The following is a 6,940-nucleotide window of genomic DNA, read 5'->3' on the forward strand; positions in this document are numbered from 1 at the left end:
TTCTTAAAGCGCTTTACAGAATGACAACAGCAACAAAAACAATTAAAAATAAACAATGAAAATACACAAGATAAACATGATGAGAATACACAAAGGAGACAGTAGACAGTGGTACTAAATACAGTAGGAGCAGAGGGGTAAAGAATGGAACCAGTTAAGTAAAGGCTCTTCTAAAGAAGAAGGTTTTGAGTCTGGATTTAAAGGAGTTTAGAGAAGGTAGAGACTCTCTGATATCCTTGGGGAGAGAGTTCTAGAGCTTGGGGGCATAACAGGAGAAGACCCTGTCACCCATAGAATGTAGACGGGCTTGGGGGACAGTTAGGAGACCAGAATTAAAGGAGCGAAGGTTGTGAGGTGGGGAGTACAGTAGGGCGATAATAGTTCAGACAGGTACTGAGGTGCCAAGCCACGCAGAGCCTAACAGGTGAGCATGAGGATTTTGAAGTTGACACGAAACTTGACAGAAAGCCAGTGCAAGCACTCTAGGATAGGAGTAATGTGATCACTTTTACTAGACCTGATCAGGATTCTTGCTGCTGAATTTTGGACATATTGGAGTTTGTTCAATGTGGATTTAGATACCCCAGTGAGTAGAGCATTACAGTAGTCAATTCAGGAGAAGACAAATGTGTTGATCAGCTTTTCAGCCACAGTTAGTGATAACATAGGGCGTAGTGTAGTGATATTTCTGAGGTGAAAGAAAGGTGTTTTAACAATATGTTGCACATGTGGGTCAAGTGTTAAGCCTGAATCAAATATCACCTCAATTTAGTCTGAAGCTCAAGTACAGTACCATCCACAGACAGGGTTACAGGACTGACTTTACAAAGCTGATGGAGGGTGCCAATAAGTATGACTTCAAGGTTGTCACAGTTAACATGTAGGAAATTTTGAGTTATCCAAGTTTTTATGTCAGAGATGCAATTAGAATAGAGACAGCCACATCAATGTCAGGTTTGGTATGGATGTATATTTGAATATCATCAGCATAGAAATGATGGTTGAGGCCATGTGATCTTAAAAGCTGATCAAGTGGAAACATGTAAAAGCTGAAAACTAGAGGACCCAGTATCGAGCCCTGAGGAACACCAGACTTAACGAAACCAATTTCAGCCAAATTTCAGGCTAAGAGAGACAAAGTGACAGTGATCAGTGAGGTAAGACTTGAACCATTTGAGAGCAGTGTCAGAAAATCCAAAAACAGTCCCAAGGATGAGAAAGTAAGATGTCATGATTAACAGTGTCGAATGCAGCACTAAGATCCAGAAGAGTGAGGATAGAAAGAGAACCAGAATCAGAAGCTATTAGAAGATCATTAGTAACTTTGACGAGGGCAGTTTCTGTGAAGTTAACGGAAACCAGATTGGAGGGGTTTGAAAAGGTTATTTGCCATGAGGTGGATATGTAACTGAAATGTGACAGCACGTTCTAGAGTTTTTGCAAGAAAGGGTAAGTTGGAGATGTTCCAGTTCCGGCTGAGAGGGAACGCTGACGCGCTTGGCTACCGTTCCTCTCACTAGTTTTTAATTTTTTTATTTTTAAAAATACTTTATGTACTTTTATTCTTTTTTCTTTCTCTGCTGCCCTGGTTTCTAATTATTAATTTTTATCTGCTTCACATTGCAATTTACAAATGCGACTTCCTTTTGCATTGTGACTGCTGCATCTACTGCCGTCTACTCCCTGTTGAAATTGTTCAGCTGAGGACTTTTAACCATCTGCAACTGCATTGATTCAGGATTTCCTTCCCATCTTGTTGCATCATTGCTGATTCATCGAGCATGCTTCTAAGGTACACCTCACTGCAACTGCTGCAACTACAATAAAATTATTTCCTGGTTAAAGACACATTTGATTATTGCTGTAATATTGGGATCTTACAACCTATGCGTTACTGCTCAGTTTGGAAGAATAGCCAGATCTAGGCAGTGTCTAGAGTGGGAGGTGGAGCTTACTGAGAAAACCTAAAATAATGTGTATTGTCTGTGGTGTTTGCAGGGGGGCTAAGAGGAAGTAAATCATGGTAAGTAATTGGAGCCTTCAACAATCATAACATAGCTTAAAAATATGGAAGATAAATTGAGGAGAAGACAAAAAGAGAAGAAGAAACACCATCACCCTACTCTTCAGAATAAGTGCTATACGAGAGAAAATTGTTCTGATCAGTCCTGACGACCAGATTCAAGTTAAGTATTCTGATCCTTACTTTAGAGAGCTTACTGTTCTATTTATTTTAGCAAATTCTAATTTCCTGTATTTTGGAATCCTCAGGCTAAAATTGGTGATGCATTTTTAAAATAGAAAGACTGATTTCCATTCACTATTGGATTTCCATGTTGTATGAAGAGAGATTTAGTTCTCCACAAATTGTGAGGACACAGTTTTTATTTTACTTTTCAGTCTATTTAGGTGTTTCAGGTAACAGGGCATGAATACAGAGTTTAAGGATCTGTAGGATACAGGCCTCTGAAATTCATACACTAATACATGTGTGTTATAGAGTATACTAGTAGACTTTAGAGTTAATTTGTTTTTGTCTGTGTGTCCTTTTTTGTATTTTGCTTCACTATGTTTATTTGAATAGGCATTGATCTCTTATCTCTCATTATAGTTGCAATTATGTAGCATATAACATAACCTGTTGCAGCAAGAAAGATCACTTTCATATTGCTAGGTGATATATTTGACTGCAAGGTGGTGACTTAGCCAGCAGCCATATCACCCTGCAACACACAACTGGTAACCCACTGAAGCTAAGGTGTGAGCCTGGTCAGTACCTGGATGGGAGACCTCCTTGGAAAAGCCAAAGCTGCTGCTGGAAGAGGTGTTAGAGGGGCCAGTAGGGGGCACTCAGCCTGTGGTCTGTGTGGGTCCTAATGCCCCAGTATAGTAATGGGGACACTATACTATAAAAAGGCGCTGTACTTCAGATGAGACGTAAAACCGAGGTCCTGACTCTCTGTGTGTCTGTTCAAACTTCCCATTCGCTTTTACCAATCATGACCTCCTAATAATCCCCATCTATGTTTTGGCTTCATCACTCTGTTCTTCTCCCCGCTGATAGCTGATGTGCGTACTGGTGTACTATGGCCGCCGTCGCGTCATCCAAGTGGATGCTGCCATTGGTGGTGGTGGATGGAAGTCCCCATTACCTGTAAATATTATTATTATTATACACCTGTTTATAACTAACTGTATCCTCATTTTTCTCTGAACTGTGTAGTACAGTAATTACCTGGGCTCTCTCTCTATGCTAAGAGGGTCTTTGATCGAGGCAAGAAACTCAGGAAAGAACAAGCCACAATACAACAATCATTCAATGCAACGTAATTTCAATACAGCTCCAGATACTTTTCATTCCACACCCATTATTTCACTCTATGACACTTGCCTACAGTATGTGACACATGCTAATCACTCTCTCACTGTGCTGCCCATAAAATAGTTATTTTCACGAATTCATTTATTTATGAATTATTTAATTCTGTTCTTTTCTAGTTGAATTACTGTACAAAGAGTCACACACTCAGTTACATTCCAGACATCAAAATTTAGCTGTAGCCATAAATAGTTAAAATCACATTTTCTAGACCCCATGTCCCAAAACAAAAACAAAACAGACTGAACCCCTACATTTCACAGCACTTCACAGCTAAATGGAGATACAGAAACTACACAAACTGCAATGAAAACTTAAAAAACAAGTTAAGACTTGAAAAAAACTGACCTCAGATAAGGGTCTTTGACATGCTTTTTTAAGATATATCTTTAGAATAAAATGTTCTGAAATTTACTTTTGCAACATTCTACTTTGTCCTGATTAGTGAAGTGATATTATCTGTCATCTCCATGATTCTCTGACACTGCCTTTGGCACTGAATTTCAGACAAAGAACCCATAACCAATTAAAAGAACAGTGGTAAGCTTGATAATGATCGAAAAGAGAAACAAGGGAAACTAAGGTAAAGAGAGGTTAAACTTTGTTCATTGAAGTAATACTTAAATAGTTTAAATATTTTTGTCTAAGCAACTACCAGAAAATCTGCAATACAAAAAAATCTTGAACTTATTTTAGAAAAAAAGACTTCATAATTCCATTCTTGTCAATAACACACATACTGTATCATGAGGTTAGTTAAATGACAGTGCTAAAGGTACTGAGAGGAATTCATCCATGGATGTCTTACCCCCTTTCTGGTATTATAAATGTTCTATAATAACTGGATATAGCACAACTAAATACTGTTTATATACAATATATTAGTTTTGGATTTCAAGGTAGGCATCTGTTTAGTATAAAAAGCAAAAAAAAAAACAACTAAATTGTTGCTGCATTGCTGAAATGATAAAAGCAATAAACAGCCATCATGAACATCTCTGTAGCTAGAAAATGGTAATTACAGTTGGAACAATATTGGAAGCATGTGATACCATAAGAATATAAGAATGGTTACAATCGAGAGGAAGCCTTTTGCCCTATCCAGCCCATTTGGTAGTTCACACTTTGTGTGGGTATCTCATCCACCCGTGTCTTGAAAGTTTGTTTGCTTCATAATATTGGTGTAAAAATAAAATGAATTTCATTTAAGTTACTTTAATGTATTACACAAACCATGTAACATTAACTTACCAATTAATATTAAATAGTAAATGTATTTACTTGTCTTAGAGAATACAAATGTGATTAACTATGGCCATGTCCCAATATTCACACTTGCAGTCTCTTGGCCTTCATATGCACATTCCCACAAGAGTCTGCAAGGGCTTAGGGTGTTTCATTTCTAATTTGTGTGCTACAGTGAATAGTGACACTCCCAAGGTCCTTGAAATCTTTCCTGTTGCATACATATGCATGTCTTTCTAACAGGTACTGTAAGCAGTTATGACAGGTGTTAATGATGTATAAGTAAATATCAGTGTATTACAATTTTTATTTAAATCAGTGTCACTACTTTTGTATAATTGTCAGACATTTCTTTAGTTGTCATATTAGTAAGACAATGACAAAGTGTGCATTTTAAGCAGTAATGCAAAGTAAAGGGTATAGTTAACTGTATTATTATGAGTTTGTAATACTAAAATTTTGTTAGGTAATTGTCACGGACGTACAAAGGGACTAACCGTGGAGAGCAGGAGAGCGGATAAAGACCCATCTGCGTAGCGGCGGAATGGGAAAAAGGCCCGGGCTCATTAATGCAAAGAGTTCAGGAGTGCCATATAGAAACCTATGCCCTCAGGTAGCGGACGTGGGGCGACCTGGTGCTAGGCGGGTCTCAGGACATCCGAACGTCAATGCTGAGCGAGGGCAGAGTGCAAGACCAGAAGATATATAGCCCAAGGGAAAAAGACGGACCGGAAGGGCAGCAGGCAGGAAACTAGGGACAGGACAGAGTAGGAGCGCCCTCTGGCTGCAGAGGGCGTGACAGTAATGATGTAAGAGATTCTTAAACTCCAGATATGCCCTGTTAATTATTTTACGATGCTATTGAGTTGACTGTATTACAGGAGGTGTATTTTATGTTTTTTTTTGGAGTATATGTAAGAAGGTGTTGTAAAAACACTTCAGAGGTTTGAGGCTGTGAGCGAGGACCATCATCAAAGCATAGACGAGTGGGATTACGGAGAGTAAGAAGAAATGCAACTAATAAACTACCTATTTCCACTTATTTTCTGCAAGTAAGCTTTGAGATTGTTGTTTTACAAGAATATGTCAATTTTGTTTTCTCATGGTGATTTTTTAATGGAGATCAATACTATTAAACTGCATTGAGAAAGGAAGACTTTTTGTTTAATGAACAGTTGCAATCTGTAGTTGTTGTTTCTTTCATAAAAAGAGAGAGCTGGAGCATAGCTTTATTCATATTCTCCTGTGCAGTGAGCAGCGTGACTCAGTATCTTACTTAAGTTTGTGTCTTAAAACAGTCTGTGCACAGTCATCTTCTTGAGTCTACTCACAAGTAAAACAAAAGGGAATAACTTGGTTTGTCCCAGTTAAAAAGTTTTGCCGAATAAGCTCAGATATTCAGAATGTCACCAAAACAAGTCCAAGAGAAAAGAGTGAGTGTGCCCTAAGTGAACCTTGAAATGGGTTGTACACTACCTTTTAAATCAAGAAATCAAAGGTGGAAATTGCTTTTGGTGTCATCTGATGTAGTCTTTCTATCCATCTTGCAGGTTCCTCATTGCTTGGTCATCTTTTGACCTTAATAACTATCCAACAAGCTTGTTTGAGACAGAAGATTACATTTTTCATTTTCAATGTAAAGTTTTTAAATTTAGTATTAATTCCTGACGGATAGTGGTTTTAGTTCACTGAAAAACTAAGCTGCTGTGATGAATTTTTATGTGCCTTTAATGTATTGATCCATTCTGTAGTATTTCTGTGGAACATGCTACAAAGATTAAGCTCCAGCTACAAATGAATGAAGTAAAGAGAAATAACATGTCCAATTCTTGTTCTGGCGGCTGAACTGCACAGCTGTATTTCAATGTTTGCTTAAACTGTGAATAATCTAAATAAGTCCAGTATTTCTTTTGGAAAGGTGCTTGTGCTGATGGAGTGTTATAAGCCTTTTGTAATGTAGATTTAACATATTTTCATTGTTACGTTTAAAGGGTGTAAGAGAATATCTGAATAATTTGTAAAATATTTCTTCAGAATTTTTGCAACTCAAAAAACTACTTGAAAGGATTTTTGTAAACATTACAAGAAGAAATTCCATTATACTCAAATGAAGACTACCAAATGTTTTCTATAGCCAATGTGAAATGGATTTAAAAAAGAATCAACCCTTAGCTATAGCTGTATTTCTTATAACTACAGTAAAACTATTTTTTCTTTTACTGGGTTCCCTGCTTCATGGTCCGAGCTGATACTGCTACCTCACAGCTCTAAGGTGGACTTTGGTTCAATCCGTGTGTTTTTAAGGGGTACTTTGGG

The sequence above is a fragment of the Atractosteus spatula genome, chromosome 8 (genome assembly GCF_055471065.1).
Source record: "Atractosteus spatula isolate fAtrSpa1 chromosome 8, fAtrSpa1.hap1, whole genome shotgun sequence".
Classification (NCBI taxonomy): Eukaryota; Metazoa; Chordata; class Actinopteri; order Semionotiformes; family Lepisosteidae; genus Atractosteus; species Atractosteus spatula.